The sequence below is a fragment of the Leptonychotes weddellii genome, chromosome 5 (assembly GCF_054177405.1).
Source record: "Leptonychotes weddellii isolate Sample4059 chromosome 5, ASM5417740v2, whole genome shotgun sequence".
Classification (NCBI taxonomy): Eukaryota; Metazoa; Chordata; class Mammalia; order Carnivora; family Phocidae; genus Leptonychotes; species Leptonychotes weddellii.
The window spans coordinates 159,284,144-159,302,588 of record NC_138373.1 but is presented as its reverse complement, the minus strand read 5'-3'; the positions used below and the strand labels follow the sequence as shown (position 1 = coordinate 159,302,588).

Sequence of the window (18,445 nt, the reverse complement as noted above, 5' to 3'; positions counted from 1 at the left end):
CAAAGTGCTCAAGGACAGAGGGTGAAGGCGAGGGCAAAGTGCTCAAGGACAGAGGGTGAAGGCGAGGGCAAAGTGCTCAAGGACAGAGGGTGAAGGCGAGGGCAAAGTGCTCAAGGACAGAGGTGCACGCGCACACACAGCCCCTAGCAGAGATGGCAGACACACCTGGCATTTAAGGAAGGCATTAAAGGAAATCTCTGACCAATCCTTAACTGACCACTAAGCTACCCAAGCTTAGTAGACTTCAGTGGCCAAACACTACAAGGAACACAGGCTTTCTAGAATTCGTTCAGGAAAGCCATGAGAGAAACAGACTAAAACAAAACGAGACTCCAGCAATAACAATAAACATGAGAGGGAGAAGGATCTGATGTCCAGTTTTCAACAAAACCAATGTATTACAAAACATACAAAAAAAGCAGGAAAGTATGGCCTATACATGGGGGGAAAAAAAGTCCAAAGAAACTGTCCCTGAGAGGGCCCAGATGTTGGACTTACTAGACAAAGACTTTAAATCAAGCATTAGAAATGTGTTGACTGAATTAAAGGAAACAGTGTATAAAGACAACATATAAAATAAGGAATAACAAGTCTCACCGAATAAATATCAATACAGACAGAAAAATTATAGAAGAGAACCAAGCAGAAGTCACGACATTGAAATGTAGAAGTACAAGGGGAACATTCACTAGAGGAGTTCAGACTCACGCAGAAGAACCAGCAAACCTGTAGAGAGGTCTGCAGGACAGTCAGACGGGAAGCTGGCAGAGCTGCGGAAGACCATCCACCGCCCTGCTGAGCAGCTACACAGACACCCATCTCACCCACACTCCCCTCACCTGCACACAAAACACCACATGCGAGGCCAGGAAACAAGCATTACTATGTTCCAAAGGGCCGAGACTATACAAGTATGTCCTTCACCCACAATGCAGTTAGATTATAAAACAGTAACAGAAGGGAATTTGAGAAATCAATAAATATTTGGAAATAAAAGTACATTTCTAAATAATCCATGTGTCAGAAAGAAATTACAAGGGAAATTAAAAAGTATTTTCATCTGCGGGGCGCCTGGGTGGCTCAGTCGGTTAAGCGTCTGCCTTCCGCTCAGGTCATGATCCCAGGGTCCTGAGATCAAGTCCCGCATTGGGCTCCCTGCTCACGGGGAGCCTGCTTCTCCCTCTTCTTCCGCCCCTCCCCTGCCTGGGCTCTCTTGCTCTCTCTCTGTCAAATAAATAAATAAAATCTTAAGAAAAAAGTATTTTCATCCAAATGAAAGTAACATCACAACAAAATTTATAAGATGCTGAAGTGCTCAAAGAGAAATTTATAGCTTTCAATACCTGTATTAGAAAAGAAGAACCTCGAATCAATAATGTAAGCACTTCTTCAGAACATTCCACCCCAAAACCGTAGAATACATTCTTTTCACGTGCATATAGAGGGCCACAAATCTCAGTAAATTCCAAAAAACTAAAAGCATATAGGAGTGCTGACTCACTATGTTGTATACATGAAACTAACATCACACTGTATATTAACTAGAATTTAAACAAAAACTTAAAAAAACCCTGAAATCATACCATGCATGTAAAAAAAAAAAAAAGATAATGTAAGCATTCACCTTAAAAAATACTGCAAAAAAGGGCAGGGAAAGAGGCAAAAATAAAGATTAGAGTGGTATGAATGAAATGAAAAACTGAAAAAGGATACAGAATATCAACAAAACCAAAAGTTGATTCTTTTAAAAGACCGAGAAAACCAACAAATCCTTAACTAGATTAACCAAGACTACAAGACAAAGTTTGCGAAAATGTGGGAACGTTACCACTGATTCCTCACAAAGTGGAATATAAGAAAATACTATGAACAACTTGGTACCAACAACTTCAACAACTCAGGTACAATGGAAAAGTTCCTAGAAAGTAGTAAGTTACCAAGAGTGACTCGAGAAGAATCAGAATGGACCTATAACAAGTACAAAAATTGAATCTGTGATTTAAAAATCTTCCTGCAAGAAAGTCATAGGCCCAAACGGCTTCACTTGTGAATTTTTTCAAGCATTTACAGAAGAAATACTACTGATACGTCACAAACTCTGAAAACAGAAGAGGATGGGATACTTTCCAGCTCAGTCTAAGAGACCACATCACCTCTATCCCAAAGCCAGACAAAAACAGCAAGAAGAACTACAGATCACTAGATACACAAAGGAGGCCCCAGCGTTTCCCACAGCACAAGAGGACCACAGGGAAGAAGCACCATGAAGCCAGAAAATGTTGTCTAAGTCATATCTCCTTACATTAAAAAAACCTTAAAAAACAAAAAAATTAGTATTATATAAAAAATGCAACAGACAGAATAATGGGCCCCTCAGAAGTCCATGTCCTAACCCTCAAATCTGTGAGTATGCTGGGTTATATGGCAAGGAGGAATTATTAATCATGTGGAATTAAGGAAGATTACCCTAGCTTATTTGTGGGGATGCAGTGTGATCACAAGGGTCTTCCTGGTGGAAGAGGCAGAAGAGAGACAGCGAGTGACACCTTCAGAAGAAGGGCCAGGTTGGGGTGCCTGGGTGGGGCAGTCGGTTAAGTGTCTAACTTCGGCTCAGGTCATGATCTCAGGGTCCTGGGATCAAGCCCCACGTTGGGCTCCACACTTGAGGGGGGGTCTGCTTTTCCCTCTGCCCCCTCCCCACTGATGCGCATGCACTCTCTCTCCCATATATATAAATAAAACCTTAAAAAAAAGAAAAAGGCCCACGCAATGTGGTGTTGCTGGTTTTGAAGACTCAGGAAGGGGCCCACTGGCCGAGAGATGCGGGCATCCTCCAGAAAGAAATGCAGCCTGCCAACAAGACCTTGATTTCAGCCCAGTGTGACCCATCTCAGATTTAACCTTCAAATTTATGCTGTTTTCAGCCACTCAGTTTGTGATAATTTGTTAAGGCAGCCAGAAAATGAATACAATAAGCAACAGAAAGAATTAAGGCCAAGTCTCACAAAAAGATGAGAGAAAAAATAATGAAGAGCAGAAAGCATCTCCAAAGATAATGAAAGAAGACCAGAAAACCATAACCTCAAATTAAACCATCTGAAAACTGCAACTTATTTCAAAAGAAGCTACAGACTTTTTTTTAAGATTTTATTTATTCATTTGTGAGACAGAGAGCAGGAGCATGAGCAGGGGAGAGAGGCTGAGGGAGAAGCAGACTCCCTGCTGAGCTGGGAGCCTGATGTGGGGCTTGATCCTGGGACCCCAGGATCACGACCTGAGCTGAAGGCAGACGCTTAACCATCTGAGCCACCCAGGTGCCCCAAGATATTTTAAAATAATACAAAAGGACAACCTAAGTCAGGCTAGAATACTGATACGAGGTTATCGGTCCTAAGAAAATATGAGAAATAAAAGTAAAGTACCATTCCAAGAATAAAGACTAAGTTAGAAGCACCATAAGAACAAATAAACTCCACAACTGATTTTACTTAAGAGAAACAGAAGAGGAAAGGAATATTTTTTTAATGAAAAAGAAATGAAGGAATAAAAAAGACCCCAGAGAAGCGAACTGAAAGGATGGTAAAGAAGATCCAACACACACATAATCAAAGCCCCTCCCCACCCTGCAAAAATGGAGGGGACAAAGCCAGGGAACAAAATACTAAAAACTTAAAACCCTTTCCTGAAATAAAACTTGTGGAGCTCCGTATTAATAGGGCATGCCATCTGAATGAGAAATCCACGCCTAACAACACTAAAAAAGAATACTATTCAGGCAAAAAAACAAAGTCACTTACACAGGAAAGAAAGTAAAATTACCATGCGTTTGATAGCAACGCTTTATGCTGGAAGACAAGAGAATAATATTTAAGGTATTCAAAGGAAAAAAACGTGAGCTGAGGATTTTACATACAGTCAAACTGACTTTCAAGTACAAAGGACACATAAAAACTATCAACATGCAAGAATTCGAGTAATATTTTCCATGAGTCCTTCCTGAGAACCCTAGGAAAGAAGAGATCTCAAGTAAAAGTCTAGAGACACTGGCAGAGGGACAGGTGTGAGCACTTAGCGTGTATTTACTTGCAGAGCTAAGACTGACAAGGGTTTCTGGGAGAGATACGCTAGGCTCTGCAAGGACTATGGAGGACAGGAGATGGAGAGCAGGTCTCATGCAAACAGTAACGATACGTGCACAGTGCTACTGTGGGTCAGTCTGAGGCTGTGACACGTGTGGCGATGGGTACAGCAAACGAGCACTTAATGATGGTCCAATATTCTCCTCTCCTCCATCCTGGAGAACGGGGGTTTCTGGTGGAGAAGGGAGGTGGGGATGCGAGATAAAAGGTCAAATAAACATGCTACCGTCTGTGACCAGCTCTGTCCACTGCACAGACCCAGAAACAACCACAAACCCAACAGCAACGAATGTCCCTAACATGCAGACTGGATCTGAAACATCAATTCCCATCAACAAAGACCAGGGCTTCTTGACAGAATGGCTTATCCCAGGTCTGGGGCAGGAAGAATACACGACAAGCCTGGAGCATCTTGGCACACCAGAGAGCAAGGAACCTATGAGAACTAGCTAGAATTGTGTCAAAAGCGTCTGGGAGCTTATAAAGGCTCCCGTTACCCAAACATGAGACAATCTCAACATAAATAAGGACCATGAACAAGACATTAAAATTCATCCAATATGTTTAAATCTGAGTTCATAATACCAAAATAAAATCCTCAATAGGTCACCTTTGGAGGATGATAGAAAATTGATTCATTATTTTGAAAAGTGATGAAGAGAAGAATCAAGCATTTATCTTGGGTGACCTATATGAAGTATAGAACTAGATAACCAAATAATAATGACACGTTCCTTTTACTACAAGTCCAGCTCATAAACAAAGAAGCAGTAACTCAGCCAGAACATCATCATTTTTTAACCTGTTACGAATTAATGCATGTATGTCTATACATCGCTGGCTTGGCCAACATCAAAAAAGAGAGATACCACGGGCGCCTGGGTGGCTCAGTTGGTTAAGCGACTGCCTTCGGCTCAGGTCATGATCCTGGAGTCCCAGGATCGAGTCCCGCATCGGGCTCCCTGCTCAGCGAGGAGCCTGCTTCTCCCTCTGACCCTCCCCCCTCTCATGTGCTCTCTCTCATTCTCGCTCTCTCAAATAAATAAATAAATCTTTAAAAAAAAAAAAAAGAGACACCAGGGGCATCTGGGTGTCTCTGTCAGTTAAGTGTCCTACTCTTGATCTCAGCTCAGGTCTTGATCTCAGGATCGTGAGTTCAAGCCCCGTATTGGCTCCGCACTGGGCATGGAGCCTACTTTTAAAAGAGAGAGAGAGACACCACACATTAGGTGCTTCCTCATGTAGGAGTTTTGCCAGAGGTCAAAAACCTGAATCTGGAGCACCTGGGTGGCTCAGTTGTTAAGCGTCTGCCTTTGGCTCAGGTCCTGATCCCAGAGTCCTGGGATCGAGCCCCACATCGGGCTCCCTGCTCCGTGGGAAGCCTGCTTCTCCCGCTCCCACTCCCCCTGCTTGTGTTCCCTTCTCGCTGTGTTTCTCTCTGTCAAATAAATAAATAAAATCTTTAAAAAAGGAAAAAAAACCAGACCTGAATCTGATCAAACCTCTATATCTAAGTACTGATTTACAGGAAACCAAGGATAGATCAAACTATACTGGAGGACCACCATCAGCAAAATCTAGGCTGGGAGAAACACAAGTCCAACCACAAAAACTTCCATGGGAGCTGGGGGGTGAGCTACAGCATCTTCTTCTTTCTTTTTTTTTTTAAGATTTTATTTATTTGAGAGAGAGAGACATAGCGAGAGAGGGAACACAAGCAGGGGGAGCTGGAGAGGGAGATGCAGGCTTCCCGCGGAGCAGGGAGCCCGATGCGGGGCTCAATCCCAGGACCCCAGGATCATGACCTGAGCCGAAGGCAGACGCTTAACGACTGAGCCACCCAGGTGCCCCTGGCATCTTCTGAATAAATAGGTGAAACTTAACTACTATTTGGAGGTATGCGATTCAGCCATCAAACTATGAAGAAAAGAAAGGAGCTGCCATAATGGTGAGATCAGAAGTTACTTCTGTCAGGAGGAGGGAGGGACGGACATAGGACAGGGACAGGATACAAGGGAGGATTCTGGGCCTGGCCGAAGTTTCTTTCTTGACCAAAGCGATGGTCACAAAAATGTCCACCTTACAGTAACCCCTCAAGCTGTACATTTACTTCATCCAGTTTCTGTGTCTGTGCTAGACTTTAAAATTAAAAAGGTTTTTTAAAAAATAAACAAAAAAACTGGGACGCCTGGGTAGCTCAGTTAAGTGTCTGCTTTCGGCTCAGGTCATGATCCCAGGGTCCTGGCATCGAGTCCCGGTCGGGCTCCCTGCTCAGTGGGGAGTCTGCTTCTCCTTCTCCTGCTCCCCCTGCTTGTGCTCTGTCAAATAAATAAACAAAATCTCTAAACAAACAAACAAACAAAAACCACCTTATGAAACTACATTGAGGGCATCGTGGTATTGGTTCCAGGGGCCAAAAGACCAACACAGGTTGGGGAGCCCTGGACCAGACCCACGCACCATGTCTGCACACACCTGATTTCTTATGCTGGAGATGCTGCAGAGCAGCGAGGAAGACGGATCTTTTCAATAAATGGTGCCAGGACAATTCGATCGCTCTGTGGAAAAAACAACACTTGCCATCCCCCAAATCACACTACACGGATGGTCACACTAAAGGCAAAACAATGAGGAATATAATAGAGAAAAATATCCTTTTAACCCTGATTTAGACCAAAACAGAACTATTGAGGGAAGATGGGCAATCAGGCCACATTAAAATTAAGAAACTTAAAAATCAAGGAAATACAAATGAAAGCCACAACAATGTACGCCTTGTAAAATGGCTACACACACGCACACACTCTCTCTGACCTGATAATGCCGGATGTTGCTGACGGCCTGCGACAGACAAGTACGACCACCACACCAGAACACGCCTGCCAGCATCTGGTAAAGCTGGTCTCACCCAATGACCACTCACAGGGTCTCACGCCAACAAGATGCCTGTGACACGGAGCAGAGGACAAGTCCAAAGACGCTCATGGCAGGACTCCTAACGGTCGGGAGCTGGCTACCGACGGCAGACACCCGCTGGGACAGACCCAGGCAGTGGGGATCCCACAGCAGCGAAGATGAAGTGACCGCCATCATACCCAGCAACTACACTGGTGAGCACGAGCCAGACACCAAACAACACAGGCCGCGGGAGCTCCCGGATTTGAAGGACAGTGGACGAGCCGCGAAAATTATTAACTTCAGGGTTGGGGGGCCGGGGGCACAGGGGCAATTTTCCATCTCTTGACTGGTGATGATTCACTGAGATGAGCACTTCTCTGCATGTATGTTACGCTTCACAAGAAGAGGTAAGGGGCGCCTGGGTGGCTCAGTGGGTCAGGTGGCCCACTCTGGACTTTGGCTCAGGTCATAAGCTCAGGGTCATGGGATTGAGCCCCGCGTCAGGCTCCATGCTGGGTGTGCATCTGCTTGTCCCTCCTCCTCTGCCTCTCACCCCACTCATGTACGTACTCTCTCTCTCTGTAAAATAAATAAATAAGTTAATAAATAAAATCTTTTTTAAAAAATAGAAGAGTTAAAAGCTGGGAATCATCTACACATCCCTCAGCAGCTGCCATGTGAGTGCCCCCACGATGCATCTGTCCCACCTGAGCAGGAGGGAATGCCCCCCGCGGCGGCCCTCACGGCAGGTGAGAGGTCGGCCCGGACTGCCCTGGATGTAAGGGCACCCACACACGTACATGTCTGGAAGGGTATATAAAACTTCACTGCAATAATCATGAAAGACTTTCACTTTCTATTCTATGTATTTCTTTACTCCTTGACTAATTTGCTCATATTATTTCATAATCATAAATAGCAACTATGTTGCTAATTTAGGAAAAATACTGTCATTTGATCCAGCAGTTTACTATTGAAGAAAATAATGTTTTCCTACTATTTCAGCACAAATTAAAGGAAAAAAAGAAGCATGTTATCTTTGGTTTTCAAACCACAAAAGGATTATGTTACTGTGGCAGTTTTGATAATTTTACATATGTGTAAAGAATAATTTGTTTTTTGCCACCTGCCCCAAAACTCAGGAGGGGATTTATGTGGATGGCATCTGGAACCAACACCATGATTCTGACTCTATTCTCCAGCAAACAGAAATAGGGTAATCAATGACAACGCGTTAACACAGAATCCTTCCGTTAACAACTTGCAGCCTGGGTCCCCCAAGACAGGAGGCAGCCCCAGCTTTCTGCAGCCTGAGGGCTACCCGGATGCTGGGCACTCCCGCGATGAAGGCAATAACGTCATACTCTGACAGTAAGCACAGCAATCCCAAATTATGACGAGAGCCAAGAGACGGGAGAGGAGAGACACCCAAAACCAAAGTCTCCTGAACTTATTTTACTTTTCATTTCAAACACAAAAATACCAAAAAGTAAAAGATAGCTAATCAGAGGTTCCTTTCCATAGGCTAGAAAAAGTAAAATGCATGGAAATGTTCTGACTTGGAGAATCTACTGTTATTTTTTATTGAAAGAGTGAAAGAAACCACCTTCCAACTACTCGGATGTGGAAGGCAGGGGCAGAGCGGCCCGGCTCCCGCCCGGCAGCTACTCACACTCGGTGACTTACTAACACAGTCGTCTATTTCATGATCTCAAACACTTTGGCTACCAACCATATCCGATTTAGTAAAGTATATTTTTCCACTTTTCACATCCAAACTGAAGCATATTAAAGGAACACTACTCCAAGAATTAGATCTCACTGGGTCAGACTGGCAAAGACCCAGAGCTGGGAAACTCCCTGTCCGTGAGGCTGTGGAAAGCACTCACGGGACCACACGCGTGGCGGGGCACGCGAGGCACATGGAAACACCTCCTACAATCACATCCCTGGACCCAGCAATCCCACCGCTACGACCGGAGCCCCAGGACAGCACTCCTCAAGTAGAAAACAACACGGGCCCCAGTTGTCACCGTAGCACTCCCCAGTCCGCGCTGGAAAACCACTCCACACCCATCAGGAAGGGCTGCTACAGTCACAGACGTGGTGAATAAAGAAGCGAGACACACACAGTGTAAACAGTTCTTGCTACTACCTTTTATGACAGACGAGAGAGGAAACCAAGATTTTTGCAGGAAAAACAGAAATAAAAACGGCTGCCTGCCTATAAAGAGTGGAGATGTGAAATCTCTGATCATATCTTTCATATGATTTTGACTTTTGAGCCATGTAACGATTTTGAACATAAAGATAAAATTTAAAAATTCCAAATCTGAAACAAAAAAACCTAACTGTATATCAAATGGGGAACACAACCACAGACAAAGGAATATTCATCAAGAGGCTTGTTTCCAAACACAGCACTTAATCCTCAACATAATATGTACTAAGAACCAAAGGAACTTAAAAACAAAAGCACTGTAGGGGTGCCTACAGTGGAGGGTCAACTCCTGATTTTAGGGTCTTGAGTTCGAGGCCTACGGTGGGTGTGTGTGGAGATTACTTAAAAATAAAATCTTAAAAACAGACAAACACCAAAACACCTTAAACTCTGCTAAGGAGTCCCATTAGTAGTAGCAACACAATATAGTAATTTTACACCCTATTTTATGTATACTTGAGCATAAAATAACTATGCCAATGACATTAAGAATCAAGATTTTCAGGATAAGAAAAGGATAAATTTTAAAAATCAAAGAAATTAAGTAAAACCATATAATTTCAAACTTGTATTGAAAATATCATTTGAACTTACCATGTTTTAAACAAGCGTTTCCTAGTTCTGTCCATGAGATAGGTGCTTACAGCCACAATAATAGGCAAACACAGTGCACACACCAACACTTTTCTGCATGGAAAGGGACCGCAGCACTTGGGAGCAACCTCGGCCGGCAGGTCAGGGCCTGCAGGTTGGGAAGGGAGGGCAAGGGGCCAGAGCAGTGCTCTCAGAACGATGCTGATGCCGCGGGAGGACCAGGAGCCTGCACAGCGGGGCGCCCAGCTGCTCAGTTATAACCGTGTGAACATCCAAACACAAACACAAGCCTTTAATAGGCCCCAGTACAATGAATAAATAAAAACCCATTACTCTGCACTGATATTCAAGAAAGAAAAAGGAAGAACGGCAGCATTTACCACAGTGAAGTTAAATGTCATGAGCACTGCTCCCCCGATGAGTAGTGACAAAGAGGGAGGGTCCAGCATTTTCCCTCTCGTCTCAGGACGCCCAGATGAGGGAACACACATAAAGAACAAGGGAAGCTGGTGTCAGTACCAGCAGGACAGCCCCCCAGAATGGTGCGGCAGGAAGCACAGAGCATCGCCTTGGTGAAAATGTGCCGCCTGCCTCCAAGTGAGCCTCTTACCACCAGGACACAGCACACGGGGAGCACGGGGAGCAGAGGAACAAGATAAACGGCACAGTGCAAAACAGATCCAGAACACGGGGCACTCACAAGACAACTGGCCTAGTCTCTTCTTTTTTTTTTTTTTAAAGATTTTATTGATTTATTCAACAGAGAGAGACAGCGAGAGAGGGAACACAAGCAGGGGGAGTGGGAGAGGGAGAAGCAGGTTTCCCGCGGAGCAGGGAGCCCGATGTGGGGCTCGATCCCAGGACCCCGGGATCGTGACCTGAGCCGAAGGCAGACGCTTAATGACTGAGCCACCCAGGTGCCCCTGGCCTAGTCTCTTCAAAAAGTCAGTGTCATGGAGGCATTTTTCTGCAAAGAAAAGAAACTAAAGAGACGTAACAGCCAATAATGACCTAGACTCAATTCTGGTTTGGAGACATCAGCTCCCAAAGACCACTGGGGGCAAGTGGGGGGATGGGAGCAGGGACTGGCCTGGGCCCTGTCCTAGACGTGGTCAGTGATGCTGTGTAGGTCCTACAGAAGAGTCCCTTTCTGCCTCTTCTTTGGAGAAAAGGACATTTAGGGGTGACATGCTGGGATATCTGCAATTTCCTTCGGAAAAGTTTGGCAAGCACCAGACGGGCAGAAGGTAGCAGTCACAGCAACATTCTCACAAGTGCTCTCTGTAAGTCGGAAACGTCATAATAGAACCTTCCAAACACTGAAGCACAGTTGTGTCCAGCTCAGGGTTCACACGCTCTCAACGAATCGATGAGCCACAGCGACACTCCTGCCTAGTTCACACTGGGAGACAACAGTCTTCCCACCAAGGTCATAAATTCAGACCTGGCCTAGGTCTGAGAGTACCTTTTGCATATTCTGAGCACGTGTCACCATGACGAACACGTCCTGGGGTGGCTAGAGCAACAAGTGCCTCAGCCACTGTGCTCACACAACGAGAAACTGTAATCCAGCTCCAGTTGCGCAGAGATGGGGGACAGAACCGAGAGCCAGGGACAGCTGCTAAGGGTTAAACTTCAGAAACCCAGAACCAGAGCCCTTTCCATAAGATGTAGTCAGAAATCGTGATAAGGCTACCTTGGAAACAAAGCACATTCCAAAGCAAGCAAACAGACCATGCTAAGGTCAGCCGGTCCCTGTTCTGTCCCTGAAATGTTCTGGGTCACAGACCAGGGCTATTTGGGTGGTTCTGCTCACTCGTTTTGTGGGTCCCCTTTACCCAACACCAGCACCCTTGCTGCTTACCTTTTCCCACAGGGACCAGGGCAGTCCCACGAGGGATAGGTGTGAAACTGCTGCTGTGGCTGGAAGCTACCAAGAGTTTTTAAAGCGTCCTTTTACTTACAGGATGTGGAATATGGCCTCTGCGAGAGAGTAACTGGAGCTCTCCCGGAAGAGCTCACTGTTTCCGACGCTGCTCCCTCGCGAGGCAATCAAGTGAGCAGAATGTATGGTGAGGATCAGTTAACAGTGGCCTTGGATGAAAACTCGGTCCCTCGTGGTTTACATCTGTGGGGGCGGTGAAGCAGGACAGAGCAGGTGCAGGGCCACACAGCCAAGGGGCCAGGTCCTCCCGGTCCAGATCAAGCAGCCATTGCCTAGAGAGCACCGCGGTGGGCCAACAGGGGACAGCCCGCCCCACCCCAGCCCCAGGCTGCCATCAGCGGTGAGGGGCTCTGTGAAGTTTCTTTTCTGAAGCTCCATCAGGAGCACAGGCTGCTGCAGACCCAGAGGTACCCACGGGACTCGAGCTCAAGCAGAGGGATCAGCCTCTCCACCGCACTGATGCTTCTTCCTTGGGGCCTCCATCCGTGGCCCCAGACCCCTCAGGGTCGGACTCCCTCTAAAAAGAGGTCTTCCTGGAACATACTTCTCAAGCAGAAACTGCCCATCACCTCTGTCTACACCTGCCTGTACTTTTCCTGGGAGCACTCGCTGGGCCTTTTTCTTTGGTTTAAGTCTATTCCCAGGATCACTGCTTAGGTTCTCTGAGGGCAAGGCCTTCTTTTCCAAAACCACCGCTGCCCGCTGCAGACAGAACCGTGGTAGGTAGAGAGCAAGAGGCCAGAATCCTCACAAAGTCAAGCACCTCTGTGTCTCCCAGGACCCTCTGCCTCAGAAATAGGGAGCACGAGAAGGAAAGGCTTTGTTTTTCTCCTAGCAGTGCCTTCCGGAATTTGAGCCACCAAAAGCACATTATCAAATAATTAACAAGGAAGTGATCTGAGCCATTTCAGAGTGAAGAAACATCTGGGTGCTGGAAAGTGGGGTGAGGGAGAAGGGCAGGAAAGACAGGGGTATAAGGAGGGTGAGCCCCTGGGAGGGGCGTGGACTGGAGATCTGTGGAGTCCCGACACTGCAGAGGCTACGGGACGGCCAGGGCCAGAGGCACACTGTGACTCTTTATGTAGCTAAACTCACTAAAACACAGAATGTAAATAAGAAAACGGATTCCTACAGCTTATGTGCTCAAGCCCTGAGATTTAAATAGTGCCTTAAAAACCAAACAGTAATTAGAAGAACGACAGTCGCAGACTCGAAACTCTGTGTTTTGTGCAGAGAAGCTCAGAAGGAAACAGAATGCTGGTAAGGGAGAGCCATCTGAGGCTCTGGCGCCATGTCAGCCCCATGTCCGCCGTCATTCACCTGCTTCCCTCCCCTCACAAGGCAATCCTCCCACGGAAGAAGGAAATCAGACCAGAATTCACAAACCGAAGGAGCTGAGGCCAGGCAAAGAAAAGCTGAAAACGCAGAGGGAAGCCAAGGCGTGCACTGACCATGACCACCGTCCGCCTGCTGCAAGAGCTCCACCTCCCCGCACGCTCACTCTCCAAAGTCTGTGCTGGACAGGGCCTGAAATGCAGATGCACACATTCCGGCCACTCAGTGATACCGCACAGCAGCTTCACGGCACAGACACAGAATTCAACCAATTGCCCTCACAATGTATTTTAAATCTTTCTCCAGGGTGCTAGAACATTCTTTCCACAGTGTGACTTACTTACAAGCCTCCTTGTTTGCACGTAGTGACATTAAAGAAGAGAGCAGAGTCCTCAAGTCCAAAATATCAGAAAGAACCAGAGCAAACAGTGTGTGCGGGAGGGGACGGCTGTCAGATAATCACCTGTCAGGTAGACTAAGAGTCCCAGCTTTTTTCCAACACAGGGGATTAACTCTGTCCTTTGAGACGTTCTGGATTCACAGAACATGTCTTACCTTGTGCTAGATCTTGTACTGAGAAAACGTAAAGCATGACAGGGAGATGACCTGCATAAGGGTTTGGGGAGGTGTGTGTCCCTGCACCAACGTCCCACTGGAAGCTCTCAGAGTAGAGTCCAACTCCCGTGAGAGCTTTCATCTCAAAAGGTAGCTTTGTTTAGTGACCAACTGAAATTTGGCTTATTCATAGTACTTTTTTAAAGACTCCAACTAAATCCTTTCAAGTCTCCTAATTTTATCACCATGATATAGACAAAACAAATATTAATATTTCTATATAAAAAGTCACAAAGGATGCCCTTGCTAACAAACCTGCCTCATTAAAGTCTGAAGCGGATTTTTTTAGAAGATTTTATTTATTTATTTGAGAGTGAAAGTGTGAGCACAAGCAGGGGGGAGGCAGAGGCAGAGGGAGAAGCACGCTCCCCGCTGAGCAGGGAGCCCGATGTGCGGCTGGCGGGGCTCGATCCCAGGACCCCGAGACCATGACCTGAGCTGAAGGCAGAGGCTTAACCATCTGAGCCACCCAGGCGTCGCTGAAGTGGATTTTGTAAAAACTATGCACTTGATCTAGTCAGCGTTAACTTCAAAACAAATAACTTCCCTTTTTTCCTTTACAAAGAGAATGCCAGCAGACGCTGCTCCCGATGGCCCAGCCCGGCAGTAACTTGCTTCCAGAGAGGTGCACGTGCACGGAGGGTCACCCCCACACCCGAGCAAGCACAGGGGCCGCGGCGGGGCCAGGACGCCCTCCAGCAAGGGGGCGGGGGGATGCGGCTCACAGAAAAAGGGCGAAAGAAGACACACAGATGACCGAGTTTGGGTCTAGAAAAACGACTACGATTGAAATGCATGTGCAATTACACTTTGCAACTTGGTTCACGTCTTATCCATGGAATCTGAACGGCGGCACCCCGACACAGAGACGACAACTAACGAGCTCACAAGCATGTGCTTCCTGAGGCATTTAACTGACGCCGCTGGCTGTCTCTTCCTGGAAATACCACTGAGGACGAAATACATCTAGGAAACAGCCCCCAAAGCAATTTCTAAGCACCTCGCAGTAGCGGCGGCGGACAAAGTGCCTGGAGGAGACTCGAGGAGCCCCAGCACCCCAGCCGGGCCCCCCAGCACCTGACCCCCGGCCCCCGACCCCCCAGCACAGCAGCCCGGCCCGGCCCCCCAGCAGCCGACCCCCCCCCGGCCCGGCCCCCCGGCCCGGCCCCCCTGCCCGCGGCGGCGAGGGGCGGCGGGCCGCACCAACTTTCCACCACTTGAGGTGTTTTGTCAACAGAATGCTGCCGTCCGGAAAACGCTTCTTGGGCGCGACCTGCCCGGCCCCGCCGCGCGCCAGCTGTCAGCCGGGGGGCCCGGGGACGGGGGCGCGAGCCGGGGGTCCTGGGGTCCGGGCCGGCTCAGGCGCTTCGGGCCCCGCGGCCGAGTCGGGCGGCCGGGGCGGGGTCCAGGCCACGGGAGGCCGCGCCCGCGCCCCCGAAGCCGCCCCCGGCCCGGCGCACACAATGTCGCGGCGACCCCGGCCACCCCACCCCACCCTCCCGGCCCCGCGGCCCGACCCCGCCTCGCCCCGCCCCCCGGCCCCCTGCTCCCCCGGCCCCGACCCCGACCCCCGACGGCGCGCCAGGACTGCCGGGCCCGGGGCGCGAGCTCGCGGCCGAGGCAAAGCCCGCCCCGGCCGCCCGCCGTGCACTCACCGCGGGCGCGGGGCTCGGGGCGGCGCGGCTCCCGCCCGCCTGCGGACGACGGCCGGCGCGGGCGGGCGCTCCCATTCATTAGCCGCGGCTTTGTCTGCCCCCGCCGGCCCCTCCCGCCGCCGCCGCCCGCCGCCCGCGACGCCGCCGGACGCTGCGCCCCTCCCAGGGCCCCGCGCGGCGCGGGGCGGGGCCGGGGGCGGGGTCGGCCGGGCGGGCGGCACCAGGGACCCAGGCGCCGCTGACGGGGCGAGCCCGGGCCGAACGCGCAGGCGCGGTCTCCGTCCCTGGGCTGGGTCGGGCCGGCTACGCAGGCGCGGCCCCGCGCCCGGGCCGGTCCGACCGCGCAGGCGCAGTCCCCGCGCGTGGGCCCCGCCCCCGGGCTGGTGCGGACCAGCCTTTGAGGCGCAGATCCCGCACGCCGGCCTTTTCCCCGGGCCCGGCCAGGCCGGCCGCGCAGGCGCAATCTCCGCGGGCCGGCCTGGTTCCGGGCCCGGCTGGGCCGACCGCGCAGGCGCAGTCCAGGCGCGCCGGCCCCGCTCCCCCTCCTTCCCAAAGCCCGGGTCGGCTGCCGGGTGGGCAGCTGGAGGGTCTGCGGGCGGTGGTTGGGCGCGCGGTAGCTGCGGCGTCCCTGGCCCGGCCGTTGGCGGCGTCCCGCTCGCGCTCGCCCGGTGCCCAGTCCGCCCGGCCGCGGGTCCCCAGAACCACGCGGCGGGGAGCCCACCTGCTGCGGGCGTGGGGCCGAACTGCCCGCGGCGCCCACGGCCACGGGACGTGCAGCACCCGGAGCCCGGCTTACCCAGAAGCAGCGCGAGTGCCTTCCTTCGTGCACCGGGGCTCCGAGGGCTGCTGCAGCTTCGTGCTGGGTGCATTTAAGCCCTTAAGTCTAAGAAGATAAGGTGCTTCCATGCGCGGCCTCGTTCACTGGACCACAGGGATTAAAACTTAAGCCCTGTGGGGGCCCGGGAAAAAGACCCTCACTGCGGTGTCCGCACCCGGAGGCCTCGGTGGTGGGCTGGGGCTTCTCAGCCGCCGTTCGGCGAGGGGTTTGCCCAGCGGCCGCAGGTGCTGAACACGCGGGAACTCGGGCCCTCTAAAGTGTATGCAGAAATCTGGACGTTTAATGTACAATTTCCTGATACAAACTTGTGTGTCGACCGACCAAATTGTGCAAACTAAATCTGGCCCAGAGACCCCTCCTTGTCACCCTGTTTTAGACTACAGCTGATTTTGTATGAAAATGAGACAGGTGTTCACTTTACACGTCTTCATGCTTAGGTAAGTAGCCGTTCACTCAGTGACTGGCCTGGGGCGGTGAGTCAGGCTGTGCCCCCTCCTGCCCAGCGCCCGCCCTGGCTCCCTTCCCACCCCCACCCCCCCACGGGTCCGTGACCCTCTCCTCCCGGAATGCACCGTCTTGGCCCACTCCCTCCGCTCCAGCCTCAGGGGGTGACTTCTGTGACTGAGCCAGGCAGACGGGACTTAGGACTTTCACAAACCCCTATAATGTACTTGCTTGTTATCAAATCTCAGTGGCAGCGGACTGGTTTTGTTGTTGTTCTCACTGATGGATCCCACCTCCTAGAGTTCTGCCTGGCACAGAGTAATGGTGGATGCTGGCATATAGCCGGGGGGGGGGGGGGGGGCAGCATGGTACTATGACCACCGTCCAAATCCAACCTGCCACCTGTTTGTGGTTATTGGTTTGTTGTTGTTTTTAATTGCCCTGAGCTAAGAATATTTTCTCACTTTTTAATGGCTGGGAAAAAATCGAAATAGTAATATTTCATGATGTGTGAAAATTATATGAAATTGGAATGTCAGTGTCCTCGTGGAGTTGACTGGAACACAGCCGCGCCCGCTCACTTGCGCACTGCCTACAGCGGCTTTCCCAGCAGACAGGCCGAGTGGAGGAGTCCTTGCAGCAGACACGTGACTCTGACAACTAGGAATATTTGCTACCTAACCCTTTGCAGAAAAAGGTGTGGACTCCCGCTCTAGATGAATGAACAGCCTCCTACCTGGTCCCTGCTGTGGTCACCTGTCCACTGATACCTTCAGGGGGCTCCCTGTGTCACTCAAAGCCAGACTCCCCGCAGCCGTGGTGAGCGGGCCCACACCGCCCTCCCTCCCTGACTTGGCCCCAGCTATCCTGTCCTCCGTGCCCCACCTCAGGGCCTTGGCCCTGGCTGTCCCCTCCACCTGGAATGCTCTTCCTCAATTGTCTGCCTGCCTCACCCCTCACCGGTGCAGATCTTGGCCCAAATGTCACGATACTGACCATTCTCTATAAGGTAGCGCCCCTCCCCTCACCCCTGTCTCCCAGCTTCATTGTTCTCTGACGATTATGGGGCCAGCCTCGCTAACTACAATAAACACTCCGGGAGAGCGGGGCCTTCTCTGGTGTGTGTATCGATGTATCGTAGCCAGCATGAGAAGAGCAAGCACGTCCTAAGTCTTGGCAGAATAGGTTGATTGAGTCCCCACGACTGCCGGGCACCAGGCTAGGTGTGGGCATGAAAGGTTCCCGTAGCAGAATGGTAGCAACCCTTCCCAGGTGCACCCTCCCTCCTGCACCTTCCACGTCCTGCAGGTTGGCCAGGTGTGGCCTGCTCTGACCCCTCCCAGGAAGGATTTTGTTGTGTACATAGGGTGGCCATACAACCTAATGCCTGAAAGGAGCACATGGAGCTACTAATCATGAAGCCAGACTGGCATAAACTGGGACTATCTCAGCGAGTCACGATGCATGGTGGCCCTATTTAAGAGCTGTGTCCGTTCATTTGACAAATCTTTGACGAGCACTTTCCACCCTCCTGTGAGACTGTGGAGGGATCACAAGGTGACAGGGTGGTGGCAGGCGGACGCCAAGCCTGGCAGGAGGCTGCAGCTGCCAGGGTACAGTTGGGCACTGACACCAGGTGAATCCAAAGTCTCCGGAATCCCCACCCTCCCGGGCACCCACCCCACCCCGCACTGTGATCCCCCCCACCTGGGTATCCAGAATCCCCACTCTCCCAGGCACTCCACCCCCCTCCCGCACTGT

General features: G+C 50.3%; 1 protein-coding gene across 3 annotated transcripts in view; it reads right to left on the bottom strand.

Moving 5' to 3' along the window:
- ZBED4 (zinc finger BED-type containing 4) overlaps positions 1–15,563 on the bottom strand; it is a 35,462-nt gene extending 19,899 nt beyond the window's left edge. Inside the window, exons 1-3 of one of the 3 annotated variants that reach the window (XM_081822685.1) lie at positions 15,403–15,563; positions 14,498–14,696; positions 13,249–13,324 (exon numbers count right to left, since the gene is read on the bottom strand). The gene's annotated coding sequence lies outside the window, so the exon portion shown is untranslated. The remainder of the gene's footprint in view (positions 1–13,248; positions 13,325–14,497; positions 14,697–15,402) is intronic. The other 2 variants (XM_081822684.1, XM_081822683.1) reach the window with 2 other exon arrangements.
- Positions 15,564–18,445: the final 2,882 nt, after the last annotated feature.